Genomic DNA, 25,146 nt, shown 5'->3' with positions numbered 1-25,146 from the left:
TCTCAGGAATTTAGGGTGTTTGCTGCTCTTCTTAGCTCTTTGTCTCCTGCGTCCAAGGACATGGCCTCTGGCAGTGTTCAAGGACATGGTCTTGAAGAGCATGGTCTCTGGCATATCCCCCTTTCCTTATTATTAAATAGGTGGGAGGCCTGTCTTAGGCTATGTGGCCGGCATCCATATTCAGTACCCAAGTAATCCGACCTTAAAAGGCCAGAAAAGGGCAGGACCCCTGTCTTAGGCTATGTGGGCGGCATCCGTCCCAGCACCCCAGCATCAAACTTCCAGGGTGTGCTTCTGGAAAACGGGCCCACAATAATCCCGTCATTGGGTGTTCCTGCAGCCAGAGGGTATGATGATCCTGAAATATGGGGCCACAATAATCCCGTCATTGGCTCACCCACAGCTTATTTACTGAATGCGGGAGGGGGCACTACCTGAGACCAGACCTTGTATGGATATGAGGAGGAGGTGGGGCAAAAGTGCTTAAGGCAAAGTGAATAGGAGCTAAGAGTTCCCATTCTTTCAGGTATATTGAAAAAATATACCAGTTTCCCCAATGTTCTATCTCTACCTCCCCTTTTCAAATGACCATTCCCCATATAAATCCCAAGAGCAAATCAAAATCCCTATACATAACAGACTAATACAGTAGCATTTCCTAAAAAGCCCTCAAACATAACAGCAATAATTACATAGTTTTAACAAATCCATATCAAATCTTAAAACACACAGTAATAGATGATCCAGGCAAGGTTTAACAGTCAGTCAACCATTCCCAAAGTCCCTCATATCAGTCCAAAGTACAGTCGATGCAGGGTCAAGTCCATGGTCTCATTTTAAAACTGCTGCTTCAGGCTGTGAAGTGATAGGAGGCTCTCATTCCTTGCAGAGTGGGTGTGTCATGCTGGCAATCAAAGCTGATCAAAGCTGATCCAGGTTCCAGAAGCAAGACAATATCTGTAATTTGACCAAAATCTAGAACAAAAACACAAATCTAACACATAAAGATTGGATCAGTCTCAGATAGACTCAGTTCACCAGACTGTTGCAAAATACGAGGAGGCCAAAATGGATTGGCCAGCAGTTTCCTGTGTGAAGAGACGAGTTTGCTTTACAGGCCAAGCAAACAGCTGCAGTCTTACAGACCCCTGTTAATTGTCCACTTATCATGTAGAAACCTTAAAGGAACAAAACACAAATATCCAGTAACAGACAGATGACCAGGCGAAATAGTTGCCCAAGCATTTAGGATACAATGATTACATATAACCAGACTGAAAATAGCAAAGCATGACATAATTGAATTGCATTAACAATTCTATTGACCATTGCTCTGATCAGAGAGATCAGTTACAGAAGGAAAAATGCAAGAACATAACTATAACATAACATAAGCAATTGAGTTTTAACAGCTTATCAATCAATTGTCCCATTAACTGTCACAGGGTGGAGCTTTAAAACTCCCAAATAGCATTAGCGAATTAACTCTAAGCCCAAAGACTCCAACAACAGATGTCATCAAATTTCGGATAAATCTTAAACAATTATTTATCATATCCTTATAAGTCATAACAGAAAGCAATTTTGTCTCAGTAAGTTCACAACTTAGAACAATTATCATATCTAGGTAGATGTTACATGAGTGAGCATTATACATACAAATCATTTTGCTTTTAAAATACCCAATACATAGAAAAATATCCCAAATTGCATATTGTAACAAACATTTTCAAAAGGACAAAGAGAAAAAACTATTATGTTCAGAGACCCTTTAAATAACCTCAGAATGACCCAATACAATCAATTTAAACTTATACAAAAGACCCAATTCCACATAAAAGAATTCAAGAAGGTAGCAATTAAACTAGAAATACTCGGACCAAAGTATGGATCACATTTACGACCATATCTCTTAACCAAGAAAACCTTTATGAAGAAACAAATATTCAATCAATTAAGCTAAAGTAAGCATGTCCTTAAAAATCACAGTTTGCTGCACTGGCTGTAATCAGATAAGAAAAAAAAGCGGCAGGAACATACTCAGGGAGGTGAGGGGCGGAGAAGATTCCATATGGCCATCCTTCCCCCACTCCTGACCCCCTAGAAAAAACTTCCCTCAGGTTCCCCACTCAATTTTCTACATGGGGATCCTTTTCACGATTTAACCCATCAGTTTCCCAATATCAGGTTTCTTCCCAAATCCACCCATTTCCAACTTTCTCTTTCCCTCTGACTACATACTTAAACAATCTCCTTAAAGAACTTTCCTTCCCAGCTACTCCTTTGGTAAAGTAGCAGAAGGCAGTGGGGGTGGGTGATTCCTTCCCCCACCTCTTCACCTACTCCCAAAAGTCTTTCTTTCACCCTTCTGATACCAATCGAACCTTAATTTCCCTTACAAATCAGTCCTTCCTAACTCACCTGCATTCCTCTTTCCTTATCCCATCAAAAACCTGTAAGATTCACACTATAGTGAATAGTAAACCTCCAAAAATCCACACATGTCCAGCAGAGCTGGTTTTAAAGTATTAACTTGTGTTAACAACCTTCAGAAGGTAACAAACTGAATCAAAGTAATACAGCTGTTTTTAAAAGTTTTTTTTTTTTTTTTTTTTTTTTTTTAGCAGCGATTATCATCTTATCTCTAGAGCTATTTATTGCCTAGGCCAGGCTAAGCTTGAATTTTATAGTTCTTTACTCTAGCAGGCTTTTCCTTAAAGACATGCAAATTATCCTTAATCATTGTTCTTAAAACTTAACAAAGCTTTTAAATCAGCAAAAACAGATTAGGGGCTTTTTCCAGGATTCCCCACCCTCAGAGAGAAGTATGTTTCACCTTGAATTCCCTTTTCCCATTCCAAAATCCAAAGCGGCTTCGGTGAATTTCCAAGGAAGCCCATTTAGTGTTTTACTCTGCCTTCACAGAGAATGCCTAGATATTCTATTCAAACGTCTTTCCTTTAAATGTTAGCATACTGCTGTATATTAACTTTCCAAACTTTCAAATCCCTTTCAATCTATTTTTTTTTCTTTCTTTCTCTCCCTTTTTCTCACAGGCTGCTGCAGTCAGCCAGAGACAGAGAGAGAGAGAGAGATATTTCAAACTTCTTGATATTTTCTAAGCCTGCAATACAGAAGCTGAATCCTTATCTCATACAAGCTTATTTTAATTTTTAACACAGACACACAGACAAACATGGAGCTCCAATTTACTATGCACAGTTGCAACGTTGTTTTCCAACCAACAACATAACAGACAAACCACACAGAACATGGAACATATATGACAGACTACACAGTTATACAGATTCCATGACATTCAAGATTTTTTAAAACATGAGAACAACAATTTTCTCAATCGTTGACACCCTGTCTGTTTCAGGAGCTGTTCAGTGAATTTGAGTGGTTCGATCTTCTCTTCAGGTTCCAAGGTGTCTTGGTCTCGTAACTGATGATAAAAGATGTATCTTTTTGTGATCGCAGAATCTACTTGAGATTTAACGAAAGTGGTTAGTTTATTAAAGGCCCAAGGGCCAAAAGAAAGGAGGAGAAGGAGTCCCACAAGAGGGCCGAGAATACTAGGGAGAAAAGTGGATAGCAGGGAAGAAGTGGAGAACCAGTTCTTATGCCAGGATTCATTTTTTACTCTTTCCTGTTTTCTTTTTTCCAGACTGTCCCTAACTTTTGGTAGACTGTTTTCAACAAGGCCAAGTTTATCTGAATAAAAGCAGCATTCCTCCTTGAGGGCTGCACAAAGACCTCCTTGTTGTAAGAAGAAAAGGTCTAAGCCTCTTCTGTTTTGCAGGACGACTTCAGCTAAGGATGCTACTGAGTCTTTAAGGTGTTTAGGTCCTGCTTGCAATTCCTGTAAATCCTTATCTATAGCAGCGCTCAATTGGGAATATTGTTTGTCATTTTGTATGAGGGAGGCTATACCCGTCCCCGTTCCTACCGCTCCTAGGCCAAGGAGGACGGTCAGGGTTAATGCAGTAAGGGGTTCCCTCCTGGTCCTGAAATTGCCAGTACTTTTTCTTTCCCAGATATCAAGGAAATCATCGGCCTGGTGTATATTAATATGAGGGAAGAGAAAGACAGAAACGCAGTAATCGCGTTTTTTGATAAAAGATCGGGCATCCAGAAATGTAGTAAGGCCAGCAGAGCATGCAAAATAAGAGCCGTCAGGAGCGGCCACATATTGCCACATCAGGTTTAGTATAGTGTGGTTGCAAACGCCTTCAAGCTGTTTGGGAGGAAGCATGTTAGGTCCTAGGAGACAAATTCCAATGAATTGATCAAACTGTTCTGTTAGCCCAGTGGGGTCTTCTATCAAGGACCTCATTTCCTTCTTAAAGGCCCTGACTTCTGTGGTGCTCAGGGGAGCGTTCACAAATCCTATACCTCCCTGGGCCGAAGGAACCTCTCTTAAGGGATATAATTTAGGACTTGGGGTTTTAGTTCCCGGCAAAGGATAATTTCGGATATCTCTTTGAATTTGATCTAATTCCTTCCTTAAAGAGAATGACTCTTTTTGGAGTCCAGGTGGGGTCAATCGAGTTAAATCCTCCCATGCCCTGAGGGGCCCCGGAGGAGCTGATGGGATTAAGTCCTCACCTTCCCTTTCCTTAAACCATGGCTTCTTCTGGGGGTGGGGATAAGTATGGAGGAGGGAGAGATAACAATGGGTCCCATTGCTGGGTCTTTAAAGTTTCCTCCTTCGTGTCCTTTACACTTGGACTCTTACTCAACATTATAGAAGCCCCGGAAAGTCATAGTCCTGCATATAGAACCTCCTCTGGATTAACAGGTTCTTTGTTATTAACCCACAAATTCAGTATTTGGCACACCCAATCTTCAAGGGAGCCAAATTTAGGCCAAATAGTGCCTCCACCAATGTCTTTGTCACCCCAGACAAAGCAGCAATACCTTATCATCTTTTTCTTGCTTTTTCCTTTATATTTTGGCAGTTTGTTCCAATTACTTAATTCGTTTCCCAAGGGACTATCTACCGATATTCTCTGATCATTTTTCTCATTTCTTTCCGCGAGGGCTGGCTGGGACTGGGCACACCCATTGAATTTGGACGGAATCTAAATTCTAAAAACACCCAAACACGCCAATTGTCGCCAATTGACTCCAGTCACCCTAGAAGGCCTAGCCAAGCCTACCTGTCCAGAGACCTAGAGTTTAAGACTCAGGGCCTCACAGAGTCCTATGAGCGACAAATCCCCCCAAGACTGCAAGGATTTCCCAGCGAGGTCAAATTAGCCCGGGCATTTGAGCCGCAAGTCAGGGGCCTAGCCCTGCCTTCCATCAACATACATTGTAAAAGGCCGGTCATCTTTCTCAAAAGGCAAGGTGGGAGCTGCCCCAAGTACCTGGGCGAAGTAAACCTTTAGATAAAGAAACTCTAGCCCCAGGAAAAAAGCTTAGCAACAATCATAGTGTGGCCACAAATTAAAATAGTTATTTAAGGCAGTTCTACTTCTGGTCTATGCAATCACACCTGAACTCAAAACTCCCAGCAAATATTAGCTGCAGTCCCAAAAGATTTTATCTTCTACATCAGTTATCATTAATCAAGGACTTCAGATAAAATCTAGTTCAAGAATCACAGTAAAGGGTTTACAGCTTATACAGCTATTTTTCTTATCTAAGTAGATAGTTTTAAATTTAACATTACACAGATCTTGAAGTTCACAAGTAACTGAACCAAACTTCATATAACTTACAATTGCCCATCAGAGATGACAAATTTTAAGGCATAACTCAGTTACAAATTACCCAATACCTCTAGAAAACACACCATCTAAGTAGGAAGGTAAACTATCCCATCTTAGTCCCTCAGCGTCTCAAAGAATGGAGGAGGGAAAACAGGGAACAAGTCTAGAGAACATAGAAAAGCACACAGGAAAGGCAGACTTCTTTCCTAAAGGTATTCACCGAATTCTTAAATGGCTTCAGTTTCTCTCATTTACTCATTTCTTGCTGCAGTCAAGGACTGAGGGGAGAAAAGAAATAAAAAGCCATCTTTTAAAGAATTTAATTTGCCTTGACCTAAAATTTCATTCCCAGCCATCATTCCAAAGGTCTTTCTTGAAGCTGCAACCTGGCCAGGGTTGGAGCCCAGGAAAAAATCCTTTGTTGGCAGGGACATAGAATGCCAATCCAGAAAAGAATAGAACCAAGTGTGCTAAGAGCAAAAGGTTTTAGGACTAAGAAAATTAGGAGCAAAAGAGTTCCCACCTGTAGGGTAAGGTAGGAAAGTGTGAGACAGACAGACCTAGCCTGGCTTACCTAGATTATCTCTCCATAAGCAGCTAAAAAGTTTTAAGTAGTGCCCTGAAGCTAAGAAAAAAACCGAGAGCAGTTTAAAATCCCATCTTTGTAGACAGCCTTGTGAGCATGCGAAAGCGTAATTCTGAGGCTTCTACAATTAACACAAGATGACCAAATCAGGGAAACTGAGTCCCGTTTAAATGTATAGGACGAGCACACGTCCTGAGGGCTAGAAGCTGCGGCTTTAAGAGCCAGGTAAAGGTCTGGAAGGGGTGCGGCTCACTTGTCCAAATTGCTAGCAAACTTCTATTTTAAAAGTTGGTGACATCCTTTCCGGAGATTTGAGAAGATTTAGATTGAGTCCCCAATCTCCCCACTGTACAGTAACCCCAAGAAGGGGACAGGATAGGAGCATTTAAATGGCAGGTTGCCAAGCCACATGGGAGAGGTCCGAACCAGGCCTCGAGTTCTACACTCCCCACTCCCTGGAAGAAGGGGGAGGAGAGGCCAGAACGAGGGTTGGGGAGGAAGAGATGCCATCTTACCCAGCGCAGTGCGTCTTGAATGGCGAGGGCTCCTCTGGCGATTCCACACTGGAACTTGAAGGCGGGGCAGCTCATCTAAGTCCCCAAATCTTACTGGGAGAGCAAAACCTGAAGGGAAGACTGCTTACCCCTGTCCAGGGAGTAGCTGCCGTGGGCAGAGACATTCTCTAAACTCACCCCAATTTAGTGACCTTTCTCCTCGTGGCTACAGCCTGACCATTAGAGACTCCATTGCATTTAACAGTGGAGTGGGAGAAGGGCTCAAACACAGCTCCTTTTAAGTTTCTCCGGCTATCTCCCCAGAACAGAGCAAAGAGAGCGCTGGCCTGGGACCCCCGAGAAGGGTAAGGTCCCCAGAACGGCCACATGACCACTCTTTGGTCTGGGGTGGTGTTAAAGAGACACTTCCTCTCGTGTCTCAACAGTTCCTGCTGGAGAGCAGGACTATCTGGTGACAGGAAAAAAAGATTAGAAATGCATTGAGATGCAAAGGAAGGGCCTTTCTCTCTCCAAAGGATTTGGTTAGTGGGAGTTTCTTCAGCAAAGCATCTGCTCCAGGAAAGACTTTAGAGGCAGGGGAGTGTCTAGATCAAAGAAGACTTTTCACCTGAAATGGAAGTAGGGTGAGACGGAACACAGATATTCTCCCCACTACCTTTAGAGATAGAGTGAGACCAAAGAAAGAACGCAGATTCTTCCCGGAAGAATACTGCTTGAACAGCTCAAAACCCAGATTGGTTCTGAGTGTGCCCCGAAAAGGTCGGGGTCCAGTTTGATCGCCAAATTATCTAGCTTCAGGTGTTTATTTCGTCAGGGAACCAAATGTTGGGGTCTAGCTTTGGGGTACCTAAATGAAATTAGGGTTAAGGTCTAGTGGCAGGTTTGGGGTATTTCAAGCGAAAAGGATCTATGGACGGCGCAACATATTTTCTTTGGAAAGGGGCCACTGGTCAAACCAGACTGGAGTGTTTTGATCTTGTCCGCCTGCAGGCTGGGCGGACCAGTGGCCCTTATAAAAAATGGTTCTGAAAACCAAGGCCAGCACGGCCAGGGTACGGCTGTACTTGTAAAGGCTGATTGATACCTTGGTTATTTTTCCCTAATCCTTGTTGAGGGAGAAAACCCTGGCTTAGCATTTGTCTTGTGACTACAGAATTGGGGCTGCACATAATAATACCCATTTGTGAGAGAATATCTCTTCCCCATAGGTTAATAGGTAGATTAGGAACTATGTAAGGGCGGACAGTGCCCTTATTTCCCTCAGCGTCTTCCCAAATTATCTGAGGACCCGGGGGTAATTGCCGAACCTTGCCGTTGTTAGAGGCTCCTTCAATGACTTCATTAATTAATGCCCAGAGGGGGAAAACATTTACAACGTTTGGCCCTTCTCGTTTTAGGTCTCGGCCAACCTTCTGCCATTTCCCGGGGTGTATTTCAGGGCCATTTATAATAAACCAAGGACAGACCTTATCTATGTATATAAAGAATTTTATAAGGTCCTTCTTTTTTACTTTTATGCCTCTTTCCTTAAGATTTCCTTTAAGATCTTTAAGGAATATTTGTTCTTTGGATAAATACGATTCCATATTACCGACAATCGCTAAAACTTACCTCTACCCTTATGGGGTTCCGTAGAGACCGTGAATTCTCTCCCGGAATGCTCGGGGGCGATGTCGGGCCGAGGTCCACTTAGAGCCCCACGTTGGGCGCCAGTTGTCCTGTCCGGCAGGACATCAACAGTGGGTCATCGAGTGGAGCCGGGGCCGAGGGGGAGCAAAGGCTCTGTAAGACACTCAGTCTGTAAAGCACCACGTGCTTTGGAATGGAATCGGAGAGACAGAGAGGCAACTCAAGATTTAAGATGGTGAATGTCTCTGTTTAATGAATGAAGAGAGTTTAATTAAATAGGATTTCTGAGTGGGGGGTTACAATGAGAAGAATGTCGGACCATAGGTGTGGCGGAAATCCTAGAGTATACTGTTATCTAGATCTTGGGCGGAGATGACCGATTTCTTGGGACACACATTATCTAATCTCAGGAATTTAGGGTGTTTGCTGCTCTTCTTAGCTCTTTGTCTCCTGCGTCCAAGGACATGGCCTCTGGCAGTGTTCAAGGACATGGTCTTGAAGAGCATGGTCTCTGGCAGGGGTGGGCAGAAGTGCCTAGGGAAGGTGAACAGGAAACTAGGGGTTCCCATTCTTCCTCTTTCCCCAATTTCCTATCTCTTCTTCCCTCCCTTTTTCTCCCAGGCAAATGGGATCATCCAAAAAGCAAATAAATTGTCCAACAACCATCCCACATATAAATCCCAAGAGTGAGTTTTTATACATATTAGAGCAGGATTTCCCCAAAACCATTCAAACATAACTGCAAGAGTTACACAATTTTAACAATTTCCATCCCAGTCTCAACACACAGTAACAAATGACCCTTTCAGGGTTTAACAGTCATTCATCAACCATTGCCCAATTCCCCATATCAGGCTATCAGGGGCAGGGGGCGAAGCGTCTCATCCGAAACGTGCTTCATGGTAAAGGGCGAAGACAGTCTGAGAGAGAAAGACTGGTCCACAAGGAGGGCTGCAAGATGTGGGGAGGCCAGAATAGACCGGCCAGCAGCTGCCCATGGAAAGCAACGTGCTTGTCTCGCAGACAGCCAAACGCCTGTCAGCTGTAGTCCCAATAAAAACAGCAGTTGGGTTTCACAGACCACTGTTAATTGGCCTCTCATCATTTAGAAACCTTTAAAAACCTGAATATCTTTGGACACGAATGTCTAGTAAGAGATAGATGACCAGGCTAACCACTCATTTGCCCAGGTATTTAGGATACAATGATTCCATATACCCAGACTGGAAACAGCAAGGTATGACATGATTGAATTGAATTAACAAATTCTGCTGACTATTGGCTCCCATTAGGCACAGGAGGACAAAAACATGCAGAAATATGACTATAACATAATATAAAAACTGATCCTTCAGCACATACAAGACACGGGATAAAGTAACCCTAACCCAGTTATATCCCAGGTAATTGTCCCACTAACCAGCAGAGGGTGGAGCTTAAAAACTCCCTATAAATATTAATTTCAAGCCCAACAAATTTTACCTCCAATAACAAATTCCATTGAACAACATTTCAGATAGATCCCAAACAGGTATTTACCATGACTTTATATTGCTAACAACAAGAAATTTGTCCCAGTAAGTTCGCAACTTGTCTTTCATATCTAAGTAGGCAGTGGAATAAGTCGAACATTATACAAATCATTTTGCTTTAAAATAACCAATATGTAGAAAATTCCAAATTACATATTGCCCATAACAGAAACATTTTCAAACCAAAAAAACCCTATTATTTTTGGAAGTCCTTTAAATGATGGTCATGCAATCAATACAATCAATCAATATCCTATACAGAATATCTCAGTATCACATAAAAGAATTTGAAAGAGTCTTTAAAACATCAATTAAACTTTTAAAAATAACTTTACCAAATCATAGATCACATTTGTGACTATATTCCTTAACCAAGGAAATCATTATGTGTCCAAAAAAACCCCAAAACAAATGTAGGCTGTCCCTTTAAAATCACAGTTGCTCCTGTCAGGTAGCTGTGACTTGATAAAATAAAAGGCTGAAACGCCCTTAGGGGTGGGATAGGGAGGAAGAGGGGGAAAAGAAGGTGAGCTAAATCTGCACAAAAGACTCCCTCCTCTTCCCACTCAAGTTTCCCCACATAGAAATCCTTCATTAACACCATTCCTTTTTCTCTTCCTCCTTAATTCTTCTTTTTCCCTCAGCTACATACTATAAAAACATTTTAACAACCCTTCTATTAGATGCTCCATTGCTAAAGTAGCAGAAACTTTGGGTGGGGGGTGGGGGGTGGGAATGGGGCATGAGTTGGATCTTTACCTTTGAAGACAAAAGATCCTCTCCCATTTCTCTTTCCTCACTCCTAAAATCCTTCAAACCTACAACTGCTTCTATAAATCAATCTTTCATAAATCACTATTATTCTCCTTTCCTTTTCCCTTCAGAAGTTTTAAGATTCACAATACAGTAAATAGCTAATGAATCTATAAAACCCACATGTCCAGCAAACATAACTCATAATGTTAAATTACCCCATGTTTCAGAAGCAAACCAAATAGTTTTTTTTTTTTAAGTTTTTCTTCCTTCTGCCTGAGTGTTTCAAGGCCACTAGCAGAAACTTCTTTTTCCCAGGTGGCATTAAGCAGATATAGTTTTATCACCATTACTCCTCTCTAGCAGGCTTTGAAAGCCTGCTTTTCAGGGAAAACTTCCCCACCAGTTTAAAATAGTCAAATTTTTTTTTGTTCTTTCACTTACAAATTAGTACAACAGGTTAAAAAGTTTAAAAACACACAAAAAATTTCTTTATACCAAACATAGTTGCAACATAGAAATAACCAATTGCCAAATTTCTTCACAATTGTTTTTAAAACTTAACAGAGCTCTTTAAATCAACACAACAGACAAGTCATAAACACAGAACAAAAATCACACAGACATGGGGCACAGTTACAACATTAAACAAAACATTTAACATATACATACTAGGGGCTACTCAGAAACCCTAGAAAATTAGAAACCTTGACTTTTTAAGTGAGTTGTTTTGTTCTGTGGAATTTCTTTCCATTTCACCAATTTTATTTTTTAGAGAGCTATTTTCTTTTTCCAACTCACTAATTCTGTTTTTCAAGGATTTGATTTCTTTATCCACTCTATCCTTCAATGAATGGGATGACTTATCCAGACTCTTTTTCCAAGCGTCCCTTTCCTTTTCCCATTTTTTTCTAGCTCTCTTGTGAGAGCCTTTTTAATTTCTTCTATGAGAGTCTTATGTGTTGAGGACCAGATCATATCCCCCTTTTGGAGATTCATCTGGAGACAATCTGTTTTTAGTCTCCTCAGGGTTTAAAGTCTGCTCTCTATCCATATAGAAACTGTGTGGAATAGAGAGAGATAAGGTGAAGAACTTACAGGAATGTATGAATTCTTTTTCTGTATTTTATTATTTCTGTGTTTCTCCTATGACCTGTATAATATGTGCCGGCTCATATTTATTTGAGCCTTGGCCAGCTAGAAACATATTTACTTAACCTGAGCTGATGACATTTATTGATTATCAATATTGAGTCTATTACCTGGACCACTATCTGCTTGATTAAGCCTGAAGGCCTGATTTTCTGTTTGCTAGAAATCAGGAGATTTCAGGGAAACAGAAACCTTCCATTCCAATCTCCCCAAATAGCAACAACCAATTAGATGCCTCCCCCTCCCCTTCTCAATGCTCTCTTACTTGTGATGTAATTTCTTGCATAAAAGCTATGTATCTTTATTACTTCTTTAGCCCTCCTACTGCGAGCTTTCTCTTTCTTATCTCGCGATGGGACGACTCATCCTCCAGAGGTTTTTAATAAACAACTTTTTTGCCTTCTACTGAGTGATCTCTGAGTAATCATTTTGGGTAAGGGTCTTCTATATCCCTCACAAGGCTATCAATAGTTAAGAGTACGCTTCATTTTTTTTGCTCACTTTGTCAAAGAAGAGTCAAAGAAAACAAACTAACAAGAAAAACCAAGTGGTCTGCCTTTTTTGGTGAGGGGATGGGGGGATGCTGGATGGTATTACTGAGCTTCCTCTACAGACTGCAGGGGGCAGCAGCGAGGCAGGACAGCAATGGCTGCCTAACTTTGGGGGGATTATAGTCTTCACCCCCTGTGTTTTTAGCTTCTCTGCTTGTCTACTGGCTTGCTGCCAGGGCAAAGTAGCCAACACTGTGGTAAAGCTCCCCCCGCAGAGATGGCTGAGATCACACCCACCCCCCTCCGTTCTGCTCGGCTGTGAGCTGCCTTCCGGGCTCTCGCTCTCACTGCCTGCCCTCAGCCTGCGCTGATCTAAAACCTTCCCGACCTCGAGCAAAAACAGACCTTTCCCAGCGAATTGCAAGGATGTCTTCTCTTGGCAAATATTTGTGTTTTTTTTTTTTTTCAGTCAAGCATTAATTCTGAGGCTTGTCATGAAATGAATTATTCTGAGAGAAAAGACGGAGATTAAGTAGGTGTGTGTGTGTGTCCTCTCCCCAATCCTCTCCCTCTGGGTTCCATCTTGTCTCGGGGGACCCCAAGCGCCCACACTGGCTGAGCCCAAGGGCAGCCTCGAGGAGAGACCTTTCCCCATTCTCCCAGTCGGGAGGGATCCCGGCTTCTCTCCATCGGTCCCTGATGCTCAGCACTTGCCCTTGGCAGAAGGGAAGCTCGTCAGGGACAGAGGCCGGGGGCAGAGATGGGGGCTGGGGGGGAGGAGGTCACTCTGTGCTCTGCTCTTCCCCCTGAGCTCCAGGAAGTGCCTGACCCAGAAGGGACACTCAGCAAGTGCTGCCCCACTGATTGATGCCCCCCTCCCAGGTGCTAACAAAGGCCTCGGGCAGAGTGGATGCTTCCCAGGTGCTTCCCATGTAATCTGGTCAACTCCTCAAGGTGTATGCACTATGCTAATGAGGAGGAGTCTGCTGGGAGGGCTCAGAGAGGGGTCTCCCCGGGGGGAAACCTGGGTGCCATTGCCCTCTGTGTCCCCGGGCAGGGGCTGAAAGCGGCCCATGGGGGGGACCGAGGAGGGGCTGGGTGACTCGTGGGGGAGGCGGGAGGTGCAGGAAGTGACCGTGAGTAGAAGGGCCGTGGGCCCGGCAGGGGTGGGGGCGGCGCGGGGCTGGGAGTTAAGACTATACTTTCAGGGATCATTTCTATAGTATGTGACTAGAGAATTGTAGCTGAAAGTGTAGCACGGAGGTAACCACGAGGAGGAGCTGTAGCGTTCCCGTGAAGCCGGCTTGTGGTGCTGCTTTTCAGCAGCTGTCACTTGCCATTGATGATCGTTCTTCCCTTCCTTCGGGTTGGGTGAGAGGAAGGGAACGCAGGCTGAGTGGTTCTTCCCTTAGTAAATTGTTTTAAAAAGGTAGTTGATTTGTTTTGCTTCTGATACTTGGATTTTGGGCTTCTGCCTCAAAACCCAACTGTTCCTAGTGAGTTAATAACACTTGGCAAACTAATTGAGGCAACAGAACTGCATACTGTGTAAAAAACAAAGACCTCCATGTGTCTGGTAACAATAGCTGTTCTGTATCTGCTTATGATGTTTTTGATTAACAAGAGCTTCCATTCTAGCCTCTAATTGTAAGGGCAATTTTCTTTTTAGGGTTTCTCAAAATAACAAAAGTGTGTTTGTGTGTGTTGCCAGGTGCCGTGCCAAGTAAACTGTTCCTTCCATTCTCCTGCCCTGCATGGTGGAGCAGCCACAGCATCCTCCCAGCCCTGCAGGATGGCTTCTGGTCAATGGAGGGATCTTGGAGCCTCAGAGAAGCAGAGCTATCTGACAATTTCCTGGAAGCAGTCGAGGGCCCCAGGTCCAGCCCAGGTCTCAGAGCTTTGATAGAGAGAAATGGGAAAATGGCATTTGGGTCCTTCCCCCCTCTAGTTCTTACTCTCTCTTCCTCCAGTTCACCACTAGTTGCCACCAACAGCAGGAAAAGTGGGCTTACATTGCGTGCAATTCATCTTACCCATTGATACTCCAAGAGGTTGCCCATCATTACCCTCCTCCATTGTGGACAAGTACCCAGGGAAGCAAGGTCTAGAAGAGATTGGATTTCTGTGGGGGGAGTGAGGAGTCAAAGGGGACACAAGTGTATGATGCAGACTTGCTCCCTGGAGGATCTGTACCAGCCTGAGTCCTTGGTCTTGGGAGAGGAGGAAAGAGGCAGGAGCACACGTGGATGGTCAAACATAGAGTCCATTTCAAATTCCCTCGGCCTTCAACACCTTCATACACTTACATCACTAGAGCACACTGCGCATGTGCTGACTCTAAGTAACTTGCTATTATTATGCAGTTGCCTTTTTGCTGCAAGCATCTCTGCTTCAAGAAGAACACAGGTTGTCACGCCCCCCCCCCCCCGACTTTTCAGGAAGGCTGAGATGCCCCCAAGGGGAGGTGAGAGCCCAACCAGACATTGTCAGCAGGTTCTCTGGGGGCTGAAGGGTCTTATACCTCACCCAGACTTCCCCCAATGTCTGTGGCCCTCTCCACTTAAGTGGTGATTTTGTGTGGCTTTTAAAATGCTGGTCTTCTCAACTGTCAAAAGAAAGTGTTGTTCATGGGAATTTAAGATGTCTACCGGTAAATTGGAGATGGGAGATTGGGGAGTAAATAGTTTGGATCAGATGAGTCCATTCTAAAATTCTCTCTCTAGAGATGGTCGTTCAATTCATTAAATAGGATAGAGAGAAAACAGAAGGCCCAGAATAAGAGGTTGGAAGAGAATCAGGAGAGAGCAGAGTCCCTGCAAACTCGGGTTAGGAGAAGTAACAAGTTGAAGAGAACCATTGGTACAGTGTGAAGAGCTGCAGAGAGGAGAAGCCCGTTCCGTGTAACTTTGGAAAGAGCCGTCTCCTTGATCGAGGAGGTTGGAAGCCAGCCAGTAGAGAGTTGAGCAAAATGAAGGAAGCAGAGGACTTCAGCCAGCACAGGCAAGAGAGAAATGGGATGACAATCAGTGGGGACAGAAGGATTGAGGGAGGGATTTTTCAGGAGGAGAGACACTGAGACCTATTTGTAGGCAACAAAGAAGCAGCTAGAAGACGGGGAAGGTTGAAAAGAGGCAGGGAGTGAGAGAAGCAGCAAGGAACCAGGGCTTACCTGGCTGGACAGGACAGATAACTCCCCCCAAGGAAGAGCAAGGGCTATGTCAAGGCCATGAGAAGTGAAAGAAAAAGGCCCAGATTTGCATGAGTGTCTGAGTATAGGGTAGAGAGGCAGCGAAAGAGTGTAGGTTGTGAGTCCCATAGGAGAGCAGAACCAGGGCAGTTTTATTTTCTCGGGGACACCCAGACAGCCTTTCTGTTTCCTCCTCTACCTCACCCAACATTAAAGGAAAGGAATCAACATGCCTAACTTTACAACACAAGTTAATAATGGAGGAGCCACTCAGCCTGCGTTCCCTTCCTCTCACCCAACCCCAAGGAAGGGAAGAACGATCATCAATGGCAAGTGACAGCTGCTGAAAAGCAGCACCACAAGCCGGCTTCACGCTCAGAAGGGAACGCTCCAGCTCCTCCTCGTGGTTACCTCCGTGCTACACTTTCAGCCACAATTCTCTAGTCACATACTATAGAAATGATCCCTGAAAGTATAGTCTTACCTCCCGGCCCCGCGCCGCCCCCACCCCTGCCGGGCCCACGGCCCTTCTACTCACGGTCACTTCCTGCACCTCCCGCCTCCCCCACGAGTCACCCAGCCCCTCCTCGGTCCCCCCCATGGGCCGCTTTCAGCCCCTGCCCGGGGACACAGAGGGCAATGGCACCCAGGTTTCCCCCCGGGGAGACCCCTCTCTGAGCCCTCCCAGCAGACTCCTCCTCATTAACATAGTGCATACACCTTGAGGAGTTGACCAGATTACATGGGAAGCACCTGGGAAGCATCCACTCTGCCCGAGGCCTTTGTTAGCACCTGGGAGGGGAGGGGGGCATCAATCAGTGGGGCAGCACTTGCTGAGTGTCCCTTCTGGGTCAGGCACTTCCTGGAGCTCAGGGGGAAGAGCAGAGCACAGAGTGACCTCCTCCCCCCTAGCCCCCATCTCTGCCCCCGGCCTCCGTCCCTGACGAGCTTCCCTTCTGCCAAGGGCAAGTGCTGAGCACAGGGACCGATGGAGAGAAGCCGGGATCCCTCCCGACTGGGAGACGGGGGAAAGGTCTCTCCTAGAGGCTGCCCTTGGGCTCAGCCTGTGCGGGGGCTTGGGGTCCCCCGAGACAAGATGGAACCCAGAGGGAGAGGATTGGGGAGAGGACACACACACACACCTACTTAATCTCCGTCTTTTCTCTCAGAATAATTCATTTCATGACAAGCCTCAGAATTAATGCTTGACTGAAAAAAAAAAAAAAACACAAATATTTGCCAAGAGAAGCCATCCTTGCAATTCGCCGGGAAAGGTCTGTTTTTGCTCGAGGTCGGGAAGGTTTTAGATCAGCGCAGGCTGAGGGCAGGCAGTGAGAGCGAGAGCCCGGAAGGCAGCTCACAGCCGAGCAGAACGGAGGGGGGTGGGGTGTGATCTCAACCGTCTCTGCGGGGGGAGCTTTACCACAGTGTTGGCTACTTTGCCCTGGCAGCAAGCCAGTAGACAAGCAGAGAAGCTAAAAACACAGGGGGTGAAGACTATAACCCCCCCAAAGTTAGGCAGCCATTGCTGTCCTGCCTCGCTGCTGCCCCCTGCAGTCTGTAGAGGAAGCTCAGTAATACCATCCAGCACCACCACCCCCATTCTCCCCCTCACCCCTCCCCCCCCCGGCTAAAAAGGCAGACCATTTGGTTTTTCTCGTTAGTTTGTTTTCTTTGACTCTTCTTTGACAAAGTGAGCAAAAAAAAAAGAAGCGTACTCTTAACTATTGATAGCCTTGTGAGGGATATAGAAGACCCTTACCCAAAATGATTACTCAGAAATCACTCAGTAGAAGGCAAAAAAGTTGTTTATTAAAAACCTCTGGAGGATGAGCCGTCCCATCGCGAGATAAGAAAGAGAAAGCTCGCAGTAGGAGGGCTAAAGAAGTAATAAAGATACATAGCTTTTATGCAAGAAATTACATCACAAGTAAGAGAGCATTGAGAAGGGGAGGGGGAGGCATCTAATTGGTTGTTGCTATTTGGGGAGATTGGAATGGAAGGTTTCTGTTTCCCCGAAATCTCCTGATTTCTAGCAAACAGAAAATCAGGCCTTCAGGCTTAATCAAGCAGATAGTGGTCTAGGTAATAGACTAAATATCAATAAATGTCAAATACCAATAAATATCATCAACTCAGGTTAAGTAAATATGTTTCTAGCTGGCCAAGGCTCAAGTATATGAGCCTGCACATATTATATAGGTCATAGGGGAAACACAGAAATAATAAAATACAGAAAAAGAATTCATACATTCCTGTAAGTTCTTCACCTTATCTCTCTCTATTCCACACAGTTTCTATATGGATAGAGAGCAGACTTTAAACCCTGAGGAGACTAAAAACAGACTGTCTCCAGATGAATCTCCAAAAGGGGGATATGATCTGGTCCTCAACACATAAGACTCTCATAGAAGAAATTAAAAAGGCTCTCCCAAGAGAGCTAGAAAAAAATGGGAAAAGGAAAGGGACGCTTGGCAAAAGAGTCTGGATAAGTCATCCCACTCATTGAAGGATAGAGTGGATAAAGAAATCAAATCCTTGAAAAACAGAATTAGTGAGTTGGAAAAAGAAAATAGCTCTCTAAAAAATAAAATTGGTGAAATGGAAAGAAATTCCACAGAACAAAACAACTCACTTAAAAACTCAAGGTTTCTAATTTTCTAGGGTTTCTGAGTAGCCCCTAGTCTGTATATGTTAAATGTTTTGTTTAATGTTGTAACTGTGCCCCATGTCTGTGTGATTTTTGTTCTGTGTTTGTGACTTTTCTGTTGTATTGATTTGGCATTTTCTTTTTTTGAAACACCCAGAAATCAGGCACCTTGGGACTTGGCAGTCTCCAGCCCTGTAACCCCAGGTTTTTAACTGTATCTCAGTGTTCTCAAAGGACGTTTCAGGCCTCTAACGTCCGGAGTTTGTCTGCCTTGATGGTCTCACTGTGCATCTTCTCATGGCTCTGCTCAGGAATCTGTAGCCTGGGCGGGGACGGGTGGAGCTACTCCAGGCCTCCCCCTTCTCCCCTGGAGCAGGTTGCCCCTCTGAGTGGGCAGCACCACTGGCTTGGGCCCTGCTACTCCCTCTATAAGCAGAGGCCGAGTTACGTGCATAAATGACTGCAGACCACCTAACACTGTCCATCTCAAGCTGGATTCTCTGGCTGAGATGGGGCTCCATCCGTCACGCCGCAGCAGGGAGCCTCTGGGGTTGTGAGGGAGAGACTCGCCCTCGCCATGTAAGTCATTTTTCTACTTCTAGTTCGGTTTATTTGCCCCAAATAGGGCTGGTCAACATTATGGTTCTGGGACCTTCCAGGTATCTAGGGGAAGGTAATTGAACGATTTGTTCCCTAAATGGCCCTACCTCAGTTCCCCTGAATTGTTCTGCCTCAGTTCCCCTGTTTGCAGGCCCCCCCCTCCTGTTCATTAGGACTGATATAACTTAGGGCTAGTTACTTGTACATTTGCCAACTCCAGATAAGGGGGATTCAACGAGACCTGTGGGCAGCCGGCCCTCGTACAGACCGCAAGATCCCCCGGCCCGGCTGGTGGCCAGGGCTGGCGGGCCCTGCACAAGGACGTGTGGTTCTTCCAAGAGCCTTGAGCGAGCCTTTGTCTCAGAACCGCCCTCCCTGACTCACTTGCGGGGCTCCCTCATGTGACCCGCCTCCCTTCTCACCTGGGAAGGAATCCCTCGCTGAGGCTGCTGCCCGCCCCTGCCCGACCTGGGCCAGAGCGAACCCCGCCTGGGCCCCCATGTGCTTGCTCTGCGCCCTCCGGGACTCTCTCACCGGGGAGTGAGTGGATTTCACGGACACAGAAACCCGGGTTCAAGGACATCTTTTCTTTTGCTTTTTGTCGACACCTTCTCAGGTTGGCCCGAAGCCTTTCCCGTAAATCCGCCTCGGTCGTGGCCAAGGACCTTGTGACTGGGACACTCCCCCGTCCGGCCTCCCTCTCTGCCTCGGGTCTGCCAACGGCCCGGCCTTTGTTTCTGGGGTTGTTCGGTCCCTGGCTCAGCCCTCGGGGTCCAGGCGCCCGCGGACCACAGGCCCCGGGTCAGGGAGAAGCGTGACCAGGAGCCCATTTCTAGGCCCTGCTTGGGAGCCAGCAGACCTGGGTAGGAGCCTATTCGGTGCCCCACCCCCATCCTTCCCCGCATGGGGCAGGACGGCTCAGGATGGTTCCCTTTTCAGGGCCCTACAGGCCTCCAGGACACCGGGCAGCGGTCAGGGCCTCCCCCTCCCAGCCTGCTGGGCCGGACCTCCCCCCGGGGGATTGGATCCTGACCAGATTTCCTCGTGGCTCTGCCTTGGAACCCCGCGGGACCGGCCCCCCCAGGCCATCCTCTCCACCCCCCCAGCAGTGAAGGTGGCCCAGCGTAGGGCTCGGAGCCATCGCTCCCGTGTGAGGCCTTGCCCTGCTCCCCACACACCTGCGGGACCTGGCTCAGGAAAATGGTGTTTTTGTATCTTCTCACCTTTTATGGCCTGATCCTCCTCTTGCTTCCCCCGCCCTGTTGGGGAAGCCCGGCCACTATTCTCCCCATAGAGGTGGATCCTAATGAGAACTACTGGGGGGAGGACTTGCGAGCCGCCGTGGCTCTATCCGGACCTCTGCCAGCTCTCGGGGAGGCCCTGGGGCGTCAGGTTTTATGCGACAGGAAGAGATTTGGGAGCCCTGCTCACAACCCAAAGGAGCCTCCCGAGGGAAAACATCCCCACAGGCCCCAATACACCTCCTCAGCCTCCACTGCCCAGAGGACCGCTGTCTCTCTATGGGACCTTTATGTCAGCCCTTGGGGGTATACATGCCGGCTGATAAACCTGAGCAACCCCACCCTTACCACAAACTGCTGGCTCTGCCTGGACCTGCCTCCCCACTTTGTGGGCATAGGCGCCCCCGGGGGACAGAGGCCCCCTCCATCCTGAATCTTTCACTCTGGGCCCAGAACCTGTCCCCCGAGGGCACTGCCCATGTTCCCAGGGTAATCTTGGGAGGGGAGGAGGGCGACGCAGGTGCATCTAGTTGGAGGGCTACAATCTGGAGCGTTCCCCATACAAAAAGCTCTGTGTAGTGGTTACCAAGGTCCTCCCCCCCTTCCCCCACAAGGATACTGTAAACTCCCTAATACGACCCGACAGAGTCCTATTTTGCATGCACTGTGGGATTAACCCATGAATTCACTTTGGCCTTGGAAGAATCCCCAGAGCTTTGCCTGCTTGTATACGAGCTCCCTCAGGTCTCTGTTTTCTGAGGAAGGAGCTGAAGAACATTTTGGTCTGTTAGATAGGGCGAGGAGGGCTGCCCTACTCTAGCTTCCCTCCTAGTGGGGTTGGGGATAGCAGGCTCCCCAGTTTTGGAATCCCTGCCCTGATTCAGGGTGACAGCCAGCCGTTAGCCCTGGGGTCCCAGCTGGACCAGAATTTAAAGGGCTTGGAAAATCACATATCCTTCCCCCCAAGGGAAGGCCGGCTGTGACAACGACATGGGAAGCTGAAAAGAAAAGGGCCAGATTTGTATCAACATCTGATTAAAGACCAGAGGCAGGAAAACAGCGCAGTTGAGACTAGGAGAGTACAACTGCAGTTTTGTTTGTGGGAGGACAACTGACACACGGATTTCTTGGCAATTCTGTCATATCTGACATTCTGACAAAAATATAGTAAAGAAGGAGCCACTCAGCCTGCGTTCTCTTCCTCTCACCCTACCAGAAGGAAGGGAAGAACGATCATCAATGGCAAGTGACAGCTGCTGAGAAGCAGCACCACAAGCCGGCTTCACGCTCAGAAGGGAACGCTACAGCTCCTCCTCGTGGTTACCTCCGTGCTACACTTTCAGCCACAATTCTCTAGTCACATACTATAGAAATGATCCCTGAAAGTATAGTCTTAACTCCCAGCCCCGCGCCGCACCCACCCCTGCCGGGCCCACGGCCCTTCTACTCATGGTCACTTCCTGCACCTCCCTGCCTCACCTACGATTCACCCAGTCCTTCCTTGGTCCCCCCCATGGGCCGCTTTCAGCCCCTGCCTGGGGACACAAAGGGCAATGGCACCCAAGTTCTCCCACCGGGGAGACCCCTCTCTGAGCCCTCCCAGCAGACTCCTCCTCATTAGCATAGTCCTTCATTAGCATACTCCCTATACTTTGTTGAGTTGATATGTTCAGACCCACACCCTGACATTTAAAGCGCTTAGGCAGCCTCTGCTGTGCACATGGCATTTGTTAGAGCCTGGGTGGGGGGACGGAGTCTAAAAGGATCCTGATCAATGAGTCAGCATTTGTTGAATGCCCTCTCTGTGTCAGGCACTTTCCAGAGCGCTGCACAGTGTTCTTTCCCCCTCCCCCCATCTACACACATGGCCTGTGTCACTGGCAACCTTTATTTCAACTCAGGAAACGTGGAAATCTGTGGCGCCCCGAGAATGAATCCCCAGCAGAGAGAATCTCTCTTAATCGGGAAAACGGGTAAACGTTTTTTATGCATCCTTTGTTCGGGCTCAGCCCTTGTGGGAGTGTCGTGTTCCCAAGCAATACCAAGTCATGAAGGAGAGCATTCTGGGAGATGGGGGGGGTGTCATGTGCAAAAGCGGAGCGGGGGGCAAACTTCACTTCTAGGAGACACTCGTGTGTGTGTGCGTGTGCGCGTGCGTGCGTGTGAACTTGGGGACGTGCAGCCCCCTCCACTTGTTTGGAGAGCTGCAGGACGATGGTCCACATGATCCCTGGATGAACGAGTTTTCTCTTTCCTACAAGAGAAGATTCACTGGGCCGTTGATGAGGTCTGAGAGTGGATCTGGAGCCTGGGGGCAAATAAGCCCCGCGCGTCTGTCTGCCTGTGGGGTGCGCTCACGGGGACGAAGAGAAGCACTTGGTTTGGCTTGCTGCTCTTTCCCGTGGTGGAGCGCCCCAAACAGGGAAGGAGGCGGCTCAGGACGCGAGGGGGAGGACAGCTTGTGGCTGGCCTTCCCCGTCTGCTGGAAAGCCTGGGCACCCTGGCGGTTCGTTTGGTATTTGAGAGGGATATTAGGGTTTGGACCAGCAGAAGGGCCTGGGTAAAGAATCGGGAGGAGGGACTTCCTCTAACAACGTGTGGCGGAGGGTGTGAGCTCCCTCCACTGACTGACCCGAAGGAATCCTGCAGGGCCGGAGAGGGTAGAGGTCTGATATTCCGTCTACTGTGCCTTTACTCTCTCAGTTGTGTAAGGAGAGAATCCTGTGCATCCTTACTTTGTAATCTCTTCTTATTTTCCTTCAGTCCTAGGTTTTTCTTTCTTCAAAATCTGCCTTTCCAATTGATTCCAAATTAGCAAGAAAATCACTTCGCTTCTCAGGAAAAGTCCCATCCACTAGTTCTCATTCAAGGTTTCACGTTCTGTCTTCTTTCTCCACTTTCATAGCTATTCTTTCATCCAGGGCCATCCTGATCTAGAATTTTTCCTTGGGATCCAGATGGCTCTCGAGGAGAAAATGAGGCTGGTGAGTCTGCAGAGCCTCCCTCACTTTGATCTCCCTCACTTGCGTGCCTTGGTATCACTTCCCTACTCTCACAGTTCTCTTAGAGAATGAAGGGCAAACAACAATTATCTTTTTTCCTCTCCCTGTTTCCCCTGTATCACTTCATTTTCTCCCCATTGCCACTTTCAGGGAGACATTCTTCTCATTGCCACATAGAGCTAATCCCCAATCTAGGTAGAACCAGGCAATAGAACCCATGGGAACAGAGATGCAGAGGCAGGAGGGAGTCAGTCAAGTCAAAATAGTATCACAATCATTTAAATTACTTTTTTGAAATAAACCTTTGTTATCTTTTGGGCTTTTTCCACATGTCTTAAGTGTCTGGAAACTTGACAACTCCCTCCCATGGAGGTCCAAGTGATGATTAGTTTTCCCTGGAGTAAGAACAGGAAGGGGGAGATGTTTACTCACCTGCTAGAGAAAGGCTCTGTAATGGGTTAAGTATTTTTTTGTCCTCCCCCAAAGAGCCTTCCCCAGAGAAGAAAAGTCTTGACAGATGGACCAGAAGTAAATACTTCGTGGTAGAGGGCAAAAGTTTTTGTTTTGTTTTTTGCCTTAGAATAGCATACAGCAATATAATGTTTTTATTGTAACCCTACCACAGATGATCCTGACTTGTAGTAACTTTGCAAGAAGTATGTGATCTTCAAAGTAGCCTTGATGTTTCTCTTACTACTCGTCACTTTTTCATATTATAATTCTCACTCTAAATCTCAAAATTCTTAGCATATTTTTTTTCCAACTTCCTTCTGCAGCCTCTCCCACCCCCATTTTTTAAACAGTATTATTCTATCAGCCAGAGTCTTGGTGGACCTCTAATTAGAAGAGGGCAAGAAACTCTCCTGTCCCCAAACTAACCTGCCAGAAGTTCCTAGTAAGATATTAGGTTTTTTTTTTTTTCCCTTTAATGATCAAAGTACCTCAAAGTAGAAATTTATCTATATTTTGGATCATTAATCCTACAGATATATCTGGGCAGGCTACCCTAGAATTAATATTCTTTAATATAAAAATCAAATTTAGATGATTTAGTAGGGGCTCTTGGGGCTAAAACCAATGTGTATAAAGAAAGTGGCTTGATACTTTTATTTTTATTCTTCTTTAAAGATTGTTTCTCAAACAAATGTTTGTTTTTTTAACTTGATGGTGAGACAGAATTATTTCTACACCACCCTCCATCTTTTACATGCTATACTTTCATGACTCACCAGAGTATGAAAGGCTAAAAACCATTTGGCCATTCTTGTTGCCTTGCCAAGATATGGGCATGTCTTCATTTGTATGGTTGGCCTCTTTTTGCACCAAAAGTCCAACATTTTCCCTGTCACTCTCTAGGGTTTCCCCATCTTCAACCTCAGCAGATAGGAGCAGAGACCCTGAAAAGCCTTCGTGCCTAGATTTCCTCATCCTTTCCCTTCACTGGTATGGAAGCAAAAGGCTCTGGCTTCTGGGGAACCTAACACTTCATCAGGGTCACATGAGGAAAGGAATGAGCTCACAGATTGGACAAAACAGTTGCTCAAAGGTAGAAAATTTGGGAGGGAGGTTCAGAAACACCTGGGAGATCAAAGACAAAAGACTTAAAAATATTTATAATGGTATTCACAATTAAAATATAGTACCTATAAATAAAATAAGTTTATAATAGAAACACTTAATGCTGATTGATGTCTCTTGTAACTTGTCTCATTCTTTTTGCCGTGTCTCCTTCCACCCTCTCCAGCAAATCAAGAAGAAGGGACTTTCTTTTCTTGATCATCTCTCTCTCTCTCCAGGATTTTATGCTTTAGGAAATTGAGTTTCTCTGGTAGGAGGATCCAGGTTGATTTCTTCTCTCTCTTTCCTGCCATAAGAGTATTCAAGAAGACATTACTACTACTACTAATTATTATTTTTATTAGTCTACATTATGAGATGTGTGGAGTGTTCAAGGAGGACCAGCAGCTCTGGTGTGAGAGCTTGCCCTTTTCAGGGTTGCTCATCCACCTTTGGTGTCTACCTGACACTTAAGTCTCACCTGTGGCTCCAAGAAGCTGTAGCTTCACAGTGGTCACACCATGGTAAATC

General features: G+C 46.0%; 3 non-coding genes across 3 annotated transcripts; 1 reads left to right on the top strand and 2 right to left on the bottom strand.

The window, feature by feature from the left end:
- Positions 1-13,570: 13,570 nt before the first annotated feature.
- LOC127563714 (small nucleolar RNA U3) lies at positions 13,571-13,779 on the top strand. The gene has a single exon (XR_007954144.1). It is a non-coding gene; the product is annotated as a small nucleolar RNA U3 (small nucleolar RNA).
- Positions 13,780-15,830: 2,051 nt separating this feature from the next.
- LOC127563704 (small nucleolar RNA U3) lies at positions 15,831-16,047 on the bottom strand. The gene has a single exon (XR_007954134.1). It is a non-coding gene; the product is annotated as a small nucleolar RNA U3 (small nucleolar RNA).
- Positions 16,048-21,234: 5,187 nt separating this feature from the next.
- LOC127563705 (small nucleolar RNA U3) lies at positions 21,235-21,451 on the bottom strand. Its single transcript, XR_007954135.1, has one exon. It is a non-coding gene; the product is annotated as a small nucleolar RNA U3 (small nucleolar RNA).
- Between the last annotated feature and the right edge of the window lie 3,695 nt (positions 21,452-25,146).

This window comes from Antechinus flavipes, chromosome 4 (assembly GCF_016432865.1).
Source record: "Antechinus flavipes isolate AdamAnt ecotype Samford, QLD, Australia chromosome 4, AdamAnt_v2, whole genome shotgun sequence".
Classification (NCBI taxonomy): Eukaryota; Metazoa; Chordata; class Mammalia; order Dasyuromorphia; family Dasyuridae; genus Antechinus; species Antechinus flavipes.
The sequence above is the reverse complement of the archived record's forward strand: the minus strand, read 5'-3'. Positions and strand labels throughout refer to the sequence as shown.